Below are 13,072 nucleotides of genomic sequence, written 5' to 3'. Positions count from 1 at the left end.
ATTACGGCTGTGTTATTATCCACTGTTTCATTGTCGATTAGAAAGAGTTAATTTACTTACTTGAGATCATTAACCATCACGCTTCAGTAAAAGCAATAGCCACATTACAGCTTTTAAATATTCAGAACTTTAGCAGTCAGATTGGCTCAAGGAGGAATTGGTGAGCTCAAAGGTCAAAGCTGTTCAGAAAGAGTGTGTCTCATGTTTTCAAGGAGGATCGGACCTCATTGTGATGCATGGAAGCTCTTTACCACCAAAAATACATCAAGAACAAAAGTTTTGTTTGGCATCTGCTCACGATCACCTCGTGAGTAAAACATTCAATGTTGTTTATATCTCTGTATTTGAGGCGATTTCAATAAACTGCCAAATAAAAAAACACTACTGCTGTTTATATTAAATTGTGGTGTGAACTCGCTCTTCCACTCTGATCTGAACTGAATTTTAGCTTCATAAATTAATTATGTGTCTCTGTTGCTGCAGCAAATAATACGTTATTGCTCAAGTCTCGCGATGACGCCACGCCCTCTCCGGGAACCACGCGCAGGGAAGTCCACGTTCACGTTCGCCGTCCGGGAAAGTGTTTTGTTGTTGTTCTTTTACAGCGGGGGAGATTGCGCAACACGTGCTTTTCACTGCTCTTGTTTAATTCGTTGCAGGAATGTATTTCAAAAGAGAAAACACCGGCTGAGGGGATTTTCTGACTTCAACACTACACGTTTTAGAAGTAATACGAGCTACGCTTCGGCGGATGTGATACAGTTATAATGCGGGCTGATAGTTTGTAGGTCAGGAAACTGTTCATGTGACGCTCTTCAGTCTGATCTCACTTTCAAATCGATAAATACTGTAAGTCTGTCGACCTCTCTACTGTGTGTTTATATATATATATATATATATATATATATATATATATATATATATATATATATATATATATATATTCAGTAAAAATTTAATAAAACTATTGATAATTTGTATCTCGAGAAAAATAAATACAAAACAAAATCATGCATGTCACATCCATGATAATAATAACAATAAATACCATAAAAGAATAATAAACTGCCATTTTGAGAGGCTTTAGATGTAAAACGTGTAAAACGAGAGGCACTGCCACTTGAGGCAGGAAACAGTCAGCAAGACGTGACTATGAATATAAGCAATACAATAAACCTGCTCCCGAGCGACTCTGAGCGTGTAGTGAATAATGATGGATAAATGGCTGCACTTGACACTGTTTCAGTGCTAGAGTTCGATATATTTCACGAGTTGTTGCCATTAAAGTTAAATTGAATTAATTGTGCTTAGTTATCGTTGTTGTTTTTTTTTCTTATTTAAAAAAAAAAAAAAAAAACCTCTTGGCCTCAAGGAGTTTCACATTGCCTCCCACTTCCACACCACTTGCCCCAGAAAGAGGGGAATATGTGCTGACCTGGGAGCAAACAGTCTTTTGTTGAAATTCCTCTGTGAGCGAACTCACACTTCATTATTCATTCATTTTCTTATTGACATTCATTGGGAGCCTATTCCACCAAGTAGGGGTGAGAGGTGGCGGACGCCGACATCGGTTACATAAATATGGATCACCGCTCACATTTTGAGCTCAATTTTGTGTCGATGTCTGTGGCTAGTAGCTGCCTCCAGCACCTCTCAGTTTATTGTTGTGAAATGTGATAAATGTTTCATCTGTTACACATCTATTACACACAAAGTACAAGAATATTGTCACATCTACAGAACCAAGTGCTACAAAAGTGGGAGGAATTTGATAGCACAGAAAAATATTATCAAAATAAGATCATTACTTGTTTGCTGTTATTTCTACTGACAACAAAAATATAAAATGCTGACTACAATCATTTTTAAAACGTGAGCGCCCCCTGCTGAGCTCAGAAAATGAAGCCTTTTTAACAGAATTATGGCGCCCTCTAGTGTCTTTTAATGAAATGCGCTGCCTGTCATGACTGATTCAGCTGTTCTCATATCAATTAATGTAATACATTGTCTCCTCGCTTAATGGTTTGAATGAAAGACAGCAAGTTTCCAATATTTTTTTTAACTGCCGTCCGGTGGTGTGTTGCATATCTCACTGGGCTGTGCGAAGTTGACCGGGCCGGTCAGAAAATCCCCAGTGAGCTGTGCTGCTGCAGCAGAGGTGAGGAATCGGATCAATAGTTTAGTGTGTTTGGGGTATAAAAGGAGTGATGTGGCCCAGAGAGCAGAGCTGTGTCTGCCAGCTCCGTGCAGCTGTGGGTCCTGGGCATCCAGCCATGCTCTCCATTCTCCATGAGTCTGCACTGTGGGACACAAAGGCTGCAGGCTGCATCAGGAATTCAGGCGTTGTATCAATACAAAGCAGAGAAATACACTCACAGATAATGCGGATGGTATTTTTAGCCTTTTTCGTAACACCATCTCATAACTCTTGCTGGAGAGAATAAGGCAACGCAAAGATGTTCCCACTGGTCTTTATTATTTATTATTTCACCAGCAAAAGTCCCACTGAGATTAAAACCCTCCTTTTTTCAAAGGAGCTCTGGCCAAGAGGCAGCAAAACACAGTTATTTATGCTCGATATTAGCAGAATTCTACATGGTGTTTACTGCGGTATCAGATACCCCTGGCAGTCTCCAAGTGAAGGATCTTAATCTTATACTTCCAACAAGTCTGACTGAAGCCTGTTAAGCCTGAAGGTTTAGTCTTGCTAGAGCAAGACGAGCTGCAGACACAAGAAGCCAACCAGATAAGATACTTAGGAAATCAGAAGTCTTCTGCCAACAACTGACCCAAGACCTTTTAGCAAAACATATCTGGAGAGATATTAGCTTGCAGATACCAACAAGAGTAAACAGTGGTTACCTGGAAGTAACTCCAGTTCTATGAGAACGGGGCCCTTGAGTGGACGGAAATTACCAAAATATGACTTTTCCTTTTTATTCAATTCATTTGTTTGTGTTTTGAGTTTTGCATTCTGTGTCCCTGTAGTGATTCTGTGAGGACCAATTTTTCCAAAAATCACCCAAATGCGACGTTTGCATTTTTATCAATTTCTTCACCTTCCTTGATGTTGACATGGACCAAGGATGCCAGACAAGGTGTTTTTACGTCTTTTGAGTTTTGAGAAAAATGATGGATTAATGTATTCCAGCAAACTCAATCATCTCTGACTGTCACACTTCGTTTTCAGTGTTCGATTCAAGTTAGCATGTCAGTTATAAAATGCTCATCAAAAGTTATGATGTTGCAGAATTTATATGGATATGGAATGTTTATAACGTTGGTATTTCCATCTTATGCACTTATCCTTTTGAGTAGTTCCGTGAGCAGAATTGTACTACTGAAAATCAACATGTCATTCCACTGCTCCATAGATCTATGAAAAAAAGTAATGTACTGCACCTTAAACTTCTTGAGTAGTGTGAACACACACATACACACACACACACATTATGTTTTTATGCTTTGTCAGGACCTCTCATTGCTATACTGCTAACCAGGATCCAAACCAAACTTAAATTCAATTATAATGATCCAGTTATTTTGATGTTTTTATCCTCAAATTGTAGCTCAAACTTGTGGGGACCAGCAAAAGATCCCCACAAATAGCAGAAAGTCTCCCCTAAGAGGTGTTTTTCCCAGAATTGGTCCACACAAGTATTGCTATGTGAGGACACACACACACACAGATGCGTCAAATGACACTTCTCAAAAGTACATCCTTCGTGTTTCTGTGGCATTAGTACGACTCTTCTGGTCTCATGACCAATTTTCTTTACCCTGTATACTAAGCTTGATCAGATGCGTGGATGGGTATGAGTGGGCTCATTGTCCTGTGATGTCATGTGGCTGATGATCTACTGGTTTCACCGCATGCTGAGAACACACCAAGGCAGGCGAGGCACATGAAATAGTGGTGAAGACGCGTCCTGTTTAAAACCCACTTTACAGCATATTTGCTGAATTTGTAAATGTTCGAATGGCGGGTGTGAGTGGAATATTAATAAGCATCTGAGGACGGTCGATGTGATCTCGGAATTCTAAGTGTGTCACCATGTGACGGTGCAGAACAGTGACCCACTGTTTTTTCCTTTGGATCAAAAAATGCAAAAAAAAAAAAAAAAATTGACTGCCATTTTTTTCTACCTGTATGTCATTCTGAGTTCACAGTTTATTTCTCCCCCACCTCAGGCAGCTGTAACTGAGTGGGATGTTTCTTATTCAGATGTAAATTCTCATTTAAGTCATGGATATTTTTCTTTGGTGTCATTTTCTAGCAAGTGACAGCAAACTGCCTCTCCACGTCAGGTGAATGTCACACACTCCATTGATCACGTCCCGGACTTTTTGGTGGCTCCCTATGTCTTTCAAAATCTGCAATAGAAATAGTGACAGCAGAAGCAATACCGCTCCTGCTAATAGTTTCTGGAATCAGATTTGAGAGCCAGATCGAGCATAACATCAAAATATCACTGATACAAGAGCAAACTCCACATTCAGTTTTCAGATGTGTTATTAAGATATAATGACATGATATGTTATTGCGACTGAAGTTTGATGATCATCTATCAGGGTGATAAACTTGCAGACTTGCGGTTATTTTGCTGCATGTGACGCTCCGAATCCTGTCACAGCAAACTGTCGGGAAAAAAACAGGGTCACCAGGCAGGTGTGTACGGCGAGTGTTAAAGATGATAGATTTCCCCCACTGCGTGTTTTCCGGAACTGACTCGGTGAATCCAATTAAGCAGCCGTGACTCACACGTCCCTGACCCCCGTTGTGCTTACTCAGCGTGTTTGGTTGTTTTGATCAGCTCTTTAAGTTCCGAATCCACATGGAAATCTGCTGGACTGACCGTCCTCGGAGGCCTCACTAGACTTGCTCCACCGCCCACACACACACTGCTGAAGACAGCCTCCCAGCAGGTTCTCATTGATTTCACCACCTGAAATTAAAGGCTTCTCAGAGAAGCTTCAAGCCAGAGTCGTCCTTCAAACTTATCCAGACACGTGAGCAGACATTTTGGGGGGGAAACTCGGGCACCCGTCATTACTACGGCTGTTGCTCACTGAACTCATCAACATTAATGTGTCCATTGTGAACAAGGTTACAGTTGATTTCAAAGCTTGTTCACAATAGACACATTAAGTTTTGAATTTTTGTCTTTGAAATTCAGTTCGTTTTTTGAGTGGGTACGTTAGTTTTAACTTTTGAGTTTGAGTTTTGGGTTTTTTTTTTGCCTTTAATATGAGATATTGGAATTAGATTGAAGATTGAAATAGGTCACCATAATGTTCAGTAACAACTTAACAAACGGCACCATGTTTAAAAAATGCATCAAGTTTGGAAAGATGACGCTTTTGTCAGCGTCATCAGGTCAGGTGGTCAACACAAGGGACATCACGGACTTGACATGCCGAACCTGGCCGACAGGTGTCGTAAAACCAACCCAGCCAAAATAAATGGATTTCAAATCAACTCAAAATGCTTCTTTATGAAATCAATAAATTTTTTTTGTTTTGATTAGTTTTGTAAACAGACAAAAGTAATTGTTTTATGAAAATGTTTCATTTTGAATTTTCTTTTAGTTAACGAAAAACGATTTACAATTCTAGTTTTTGTTTTTTTCGTGACCTTGATTGTGACAAACATATCATAAACATAATCATAATTTTATTATTATTATTATTATTAACAGAAAAACCATGTTTAGTGAATGACAGGAACACATCTGCTGCCAAACTCAAGTTTCCTCAAGTTACTGCCATCAACTCAATGTCAAAACTTCCTTGTATCTTTGTCGGATTGCTTCTTCTTCCTCATTGGCTGCATTCCGTTGTGATCAGCTCTCCTCACACAGGAAGACTTTTATCGTAAATATCGGACATTCTCTTCCAGAGAGTCTGGACAGAGGTCTGGGACGACAGAGGCTCTCAGTCACTGATACAATTTAGCCCTCAGATTTTAGAGACAGAAGGTGTTCTTGTCAACGGCCTTAGTGTTTACTAAGAGTTCAATAAATATAAGTACATTCTAATAATAAGTACATATAAAAAATAGTAATAATAAGTTCTGTCAGATTGTACAGCAGTAAAATATGATGGACCATTGTCGATTCTCGATCATTTGTTTATTATCTATCTGTTTATATAATTTATTATTTATATAATTTATCATCAACTATATATTATCTATGTAGATTTACTGATCTTTACTTATATTTCATTTACTTTGTCATGATATTTGTTTATTATGGGTATTTATTTGTCTTTTGTTGTTTGATCACAGGTAACTTTACTTTTTGTTTTGTTTTGTTTGCTGTGTTCCTATAATGTCTGTGATATTCCATACCGTACCATTTCATAAGAGCTGGTGTCTTTGTTGTCATTGGCTGCTGTGACATGTCAAATTTCCTCACTGTTGGAGGCCATATACTATACTATACTATACTATACTATACTATACTATACTATACTATACTATACTATACTATAATATAATATATTACTGAAATATAGTTTTCAACAAAGCCCATAGTCATATCATCCCGTATCAACCTCACAATATGCATATTTGGGTGACCGCTACACTGTAGCCAGGGGCCACAGATATATGGGCCTCAGACGGCCCAGTGGCCACACACTTGAGACGGGTGCCGACAGTTTCCACTCTCTTTGGCGGCATATTCATCATCTCACTGGAGACTGTGAACTTTCAGCAGTGTCATCACTACATCTATTTGGTGATGACCCCCATCCTTTCACTGACAATGAAATCATCATTTCACAGCCGAGTGGATCAGTGTTTCAGATCGCGGTCCAAGCGTTGGTCCACCTGGTTCATTCAGCGTCAGACCTCTTGGTGTTTTCACATATGCATGACTCATACTCCTTTGTGAAGAAAAAACCGAGGTGGGTTGGACCATGGAGATTTGCATGAAGGGCCATTATGGCGCCAGCGATTCGGGTCTCGTCGTGATTTCGGATGAGGGTTTAAGCGGAACGATGATGATGATGATGTCATCCTGTTGAGTTGATCCCCACCTCTGCCTTTCATTCCACTGACACTTGCAGCACGCGTGTGTGTTGGCGTGTGTGTGTGTGTTCCTCCCTCCTGCCTGGCTGCATCTGACAGCGTCCCTCCCTCTTTTTCTCTCCTCCTCTTCATTCCCTCATTACGCTTCTCACCGGCGAAACACCGACTCTCTCTCGGTCCTTTTACCCGGGGAATAAGCGCGCGGCGGCGGCGGCTGCAGCAGGATCGACCCCCGCCGGTTCGCAACACCCATGATCCTCCCGTGGATGCCTGTCTGACTGGAGGGTGAGTTACAAAAAAAACCAAAAACCCATAATTCTCGCGGTCGAAAACAGCCGAAAGGAGCAGTCTGCTCGAACTGTGCGCGTTTTCGTCCCCTGCGGTTTGGATCGTTCAAGTGTGAGCTGTTGCTGTGAAGGTGGATGATACTGTACGTTCAGAACAAGTTGCCTTCGCCGTGTCGCTGTTGCTGCTCCGCTCCAACACTTTGGATTCCAGCCGTCACCCTTTATTTCCTCACGCTGTCAGAGATCAGCTGCTTCACTGGTGTGTCCCAGCCTGTCGAAGCAAACACACACCCAGCCCTAATTATGCAACATTGACACACACACACACACGCTGTCACACCCTTTGTCAAGGCTTCGAGTTTGCTCTGGAGCGAATATAGTTTCTGATGATTCCGGCGAGCCGCATGTTCAGACAGGCCATGTATGGAAATGGTTCCACCTTTGACCCCCAGAGCTTCACCACCATGCCTGTGCAACCTTAGCATCTGTGTTGTATTTGACCAAAAAACACTCACTTATTATTCATGTTGGCTTGATGTTTAAATACTGGAAATTGGAGTCTTGCCACTGTTGGTGAGCGAAAAGGAATAAAGTGGTCTTTTTATCATTTAAATATCTGCATTTACAATACAGAATGTTTGACAGATGATGCAAGATGTGGTGAAACATTTTGTATTTAAATCAGGTTCACTGTATAACCAAGATTGTGAAGAGAAAGGTCTTTTTTTTTAGCTTTATGGTCAATAAATATATTAAAACAGTCAGCATTGGAGGGTGAGGATGATTGTTAAAAGAAGAGGAAGACCATGAACTAGGCTCCTGAATGTGGTGATTGAGGATTGTGATCACAACTATTAACGCAATTTCAAACCAATACCTGTGAGTTCTGCAACTTTGTCCAATGACTTTCCAGCTAATACGACCAATCACTTGAGTCTCCTTTCGCCCACCCATCTACTCTCACTCCCACCTTGCTGGGATGGAGTCATGAGCAACGGGGAACGCTCACATTTGTCCACAAATATTTCTGCCAAGGGTCGGACACAAACGATTCTGAATCAGTTCATAAATGTCCAAATTCAGATGATTTAAATGTGTAGTAGACGGAACTAAAAAGCGGAACTCACTAGCCACCAGTCGACTCATCTGTAAAGCTTTACGTTCTCTGAGGTGTTCACAGTGAACTTGAAACAAGACTCCATCATAGAGTCCAACGAAGTTTCACCAATCTGGTGTTGAACACTGTAGTCAGCTGACTGTCAGTCTGGACCTTGTTTCGGCACCTGACAGGTTCAACTCCATGTGCTTCAATTGTTGAACGGCTCTTTGATGGCTCTGCATCAACGTGAAAACCTTCAGTGAAGGGGTTGTTTATGATGCTTTGAACTGCACTCCTGTTTCTTAGGCCGAGCCTTTCTCCACTGGCTTGTCTCTGCAGCCTCCATGTCTTTTCCTCGGAATAAGAGTGTAACTACGATGGAGTGTGGGAGTGGTGGATTCGGCTGTTTGTTTTAAAAGACCTTCCAGAAAAACAACAGGCTGAACTGTGTCTTCACGTCTTGTGAGGCCTTCAGAACCAGCGCTTTCAAAGATTCTCTGTTGACAGAAACTCCCCTAATGCCAGGAAACTCTCAGTGTAGGGGGTTCAAAATGTGTCAACCTTACTTCGATTTAGCTCATGAAAATGACCTAAGAGTTCAAAAAGGCTTCTGCGGTTTAGACGAGGTCAATTCCACATGCCTGAAGCAACCTAGGTGAATCAAAGTTTTCTTAAGGCGTAAAGCGGCAGCCTCCTTTAATAAAGCCAGACACGTGCGAAAGAAAGCAAGGCGCTGCCTCTAAAAATAAACAATAAACACTGCGTGAGAAACTGGAACACCTGTGGGAGGGATGACAAATGGTGAAGAACAATGTATGGCTTACAGAATGAAATATGCCGTGAATACATACTGAAATGAAAAGGATATTCATATTCACAAAAAAAAAGAAAAAAAAAGACGTCCATGAAAAATGATTCAAAATATTCTTTGACACATAATAATAACAGAAGTGAAGAAAAGCTGAAGTATTCTGACATTTTTTAAATGAATAAAACATACAGTGAAACAAAAACAGGAACATAAAAAGCTCAGAAAAATGTCAGCAGAATGTCAAATCCATCCGAGAGAGTTGCAGGTGTTTTCTCGGACTCTTTTCTCCACGGAAGTGCATAAACACTTGGGCAGGTTGTCAGCGTGTGAAGAATCTTCTGTGCCGTACGAGCGTGTGTTTTTGCGTGTGGCGGACGAGAAACATGGCCTTCGTCCGTGTTTCACACGTGGTCGACTCCGTGCAGCAAATGTCACACACCTCTGCGCCTGGTGTGTCGGTGTGACTGGGTCATTCCAAGCCATCGTATCCGCCATCACCTTCTTGCTCTGTAATTTCATCAAGTTCAAAAGCCATTGACATAAGCCAGTGTGTGGCGGCTTGTGCGTACACGCCTGGTTCTGTGTGTTGACTTCAGATACCGGAGGGTGCTGCTGGGGTTTCTTCGCTCAGCATGCTGCCAGCCATCGTTTGCAATTCAAATGAACACGAATAAAGCATCAGTGACATCCACTGCCCTCCTCCCCTCGGTTACGTACCAAAAAACTTACACTCCCTGTAATTCGATATAAATATGAAATCATACGATTGACTTCATGGCAGGAGGGAGAACAGCATGTGGGCCCGTCTCTGTAAAATCAGTTTATATATAACAAATTTTTTTATTAGATTTTACCTCAGAAAATGAGGGGATTCTTTAAATAATGAAGTATCTGGGAATGAAATTCCCTTTCTACTTCGCTTCACAAGCTGGATTTTAGTGCATGTCTCATAAAACGCCTTCTAATGTAGTCGATTTTTTGGGGGACACAAAATCCTTCTTACTGTGGTTAACTGTAGCTGGAGCATTTAAAAGAACATAACATGCATTTAGAAAGACATATACAGCAGAGGATGAAGTACTTGATGCTGTATTCCACTCGTATTGTTTGGACGCTCAAAGGAATCTTCTGTACACTGACATTATTATGATTATTTTGTTTTTTGCTCACAACTGAAACATACAGTCCTTGCCACTGTTGTATGAGTATTGATTTAGTGTTGCATTACCAGCCTTGTGTTGAAGCTGACTTTTATCGTACTCCGCTGTGTGTTTGTTTAAAGCCTAACACAAGCGCTAAGAGGGTAGGAGCTTAAATTTGGTAAGTCGGTGGGTGTAGGAAGGTTGTGTCGTGGCTGTTCCTGATCTCAAACTAATTGAGGTTTTCCATGTTGAAGCTAAATATTATTTACTGTTAAGTAGCCAGACACACCTTGGCCTATGGTTAGCTAAAAACAGGTGTTCGCATACACAGCCAAAATACACCCTGGAGCTACGCATACATATGAGTAACCATCAAGTTATTTTTGCCCTTTGGTTAAAAACAAAAACCAGAAATCTCAAAAGGAGTAGTTTAAAATAACCCTTGCTTTTGTTTAGTGTGTTGCAGACAATGTACTCGCACCCATGTTGAACGCACCACCTGCCTTCCTCAGGATATGTCGAATTGAGTTAACACACTTGTTTAACTGGAAGACTTACCTTTAACCCTAATCCTCTTGAAGTCTGATCCTCAAACAAATGAGTTCTTGGTACATTCAACAACTGCACTATATAGTGTGATATTGACTCTTGTGTTTGTTTTTTTAAATACCATGGTGTCCTTCTCTGTTCCGCTGTTTCCAGGTGCCCTGGAAGCTTACCAAAAATGAGCTCGGTGTATTGGCTTGGGTTGTCTCGATACGAATATTGCAAACTCGATATCGATGCTCAGGAAAGTATTCGTCTTTTCGATGCCACAGATATGACAAAGGAAAAACAGAAGCACAACTCAATTAAATAAAAAAAATGAAGTCAAGATAAAACCCATATATATATTTATATATATATACATATATATATACACACACATATACATATATATTAGTAGTATAGTATATATAGTGTAGTGTAGTATATATATATATATATATATATATATATATATATATATATATATATATATATATATATATATATATATATAGACTAAGGACAAGTTTTCACAATGTACAATGCAAAATAAATGACCAAAATACAAGTGTGAGTTAAAGGTCAACTTCACTGCTTCAATCTGCATTTTTAATAGAAGAACACGCGCTTAAGTCACGTTCGTGTGCAGAAGTCTGCTAACAACTAAGCGACCGACGTAAGCTAAACCCAGCGAACTAGCATTATTGATGTCCACATGACAGACCAACATCATTTATCAGTTTCACACAGTAAGGAAGGAACAAAGCTTTGCTAACCTGTTGGAAATGGTCATGATGACTGTGGTGCCGCCAGGGTCAGCGTGCACTGTTATCGATAGCATTTGAATTATTATCACTTCTGGATACGGCATTTTAGTATTGATATGTTTCCTTATTTCTGACGAGCTAAGTTTTGGCTACTTGACTTGTTGGGAGATTCGATTGGGTTTCCTGTGGTCTGGGTTTTGTTCTGGGGTTCTGTAACTGACCTGGTTGTGTGAGGGGTTAAATCCAAACTCTTCATACTTTCCGTGAGAGTCGAAGATACTTCAAGCGTCTTCCCGCGTGCTACGTTCCCACTGCGCTCTGAAGAAACGTGCTTGTTAGAATTAGAAGGCGTACTTGGATTCCCTTGCTGGTCCTTGCAACCGAACATTAAACGATTCACTTCAAATACAAATGGTCATTTCTGCGCTGCGGTGCATCATCTGACGGCTTGAGAGACGCGCTGCTCGACTGATGAGTTTCTGATGATTGCAGTGGTACAGTCAGCTTCTAATAGATCAGACAGTGATGCAACATCACCACAGCAGATACCAACAAAGTGTTTGTTTGCCTTCCTCAAACAGGCTTTAAGTGTAGCCTCAGCAGACTGGGCCCAGCTCTGCTTTGTTAAACTTGTGTCGTCCTTTTTCAGTGTCTGATCTTTAAAGACGACAGTGTCGCCAATTATTTGGTTGAAGTTGCTCTTTACACTCACGCTGACTATATCATACATTTTCTTTTCCTCCGACGGCTCTTAGCGCCGTCTTCCTCTTGCATCACTCTGGTCTTCTTTGTGCGTGCGGAGAGGATAGAGAAGCTGCTTCACTTGGTGTTGTGTTCTGCACACAGCTGGCATGAAGCGTCACTTTGTCCTTCTGAAGGGGAGTCAGCGAGCTGCGGCGGCGCCGTTCACCTCAGAATGATGATGGCAGTGAGTCAGCAGCTTCCAAATCCGCCTTATTCCCGCTCTCTCCCTGCACCTTCGTCTTTCCAGCACCTCTTCTTTCAAGGCAAATGCCGTTCTATTGAAACAAGCTCCTCTATCGAGGGAGTTTAAACCAGTGCATTTAATGTCTTCGCTGTGGTCATTCAGATCTCAGTTGAGGTTTAGGCACCTGTGTCGCCAATAGGGCTGCAACCATTAGTTGATGCCGTTGGTAACGTAACTCCATGTGTCGATGTGTCATGTGTCAAGGGCACACGAGCCGCAGGATGGGCGTCGAGAACTGGTTGTTATTCAGAATATTCTCTGGAATCATTAAGATATGTGAATTTCTGTTCCTCAATTTGGTTCCTGACTGAGGCCACTGAGCAGTCACAGTCATGGAGGACTTTAAGCGGCAACGGGTCGTAGTGTTCAGAAGTGTGGCTTCATTTTGTTTGCAAAGATGTCGTACGCTTAGGA

General features: G+C 41.2%; 1 protein-coding gene across 7 annotated transcripts in view; it reads left to right on the top strand.

Moving 5' to 3' along the window:
* The first annotated feature begins 7,098 nt into the window (after positions 1 to 7,098).
* The window catches only part of LOC128760611 (band 4.1-like protein 1), an 86,764-nt gene continuing 80,790 nt past the window's right edge, over positions 7,099 to 13,072 (top strand). For 3 of the 7 annotated variants that reach the window (XM_053868144.1, XM_053868147.1, XM_053868146.1), the window contains exon 1: positions 7,100 to 7,321. The gene's annotated coding sequence lies outside the window, so the exon portion shown is untranslated. Of the gene's footprint in view, positions 7,322 to 13,072 lie in introns of all 7 variants that reach the window. The other 4 variants (XM_053868145.1, XM_053868143.1, XM_053868149.1 and 1 more) reach the window with 2 other exon arrangements.

Source organism: Synchiropus splendidus, chromosome 6, assembly GCF_027744825.2.
Source record: "Synchiropus splendidus isolate RoL2022-P1 chromosome 6, RoL_Sspl_1.0, whole genome shotgun sequence".
NCBI classification, from domain to species: Eukaryota; Metazoa; Chordata; class Actinopteri; order Syngnathiformes; family Callionymidae; genus Synchiropus; species Synchiropus splendidus.
Note: the sequence above shows the minus strand (reverse complement) of the source record. Positions and strands in the feature narration are given on the sequence as shown.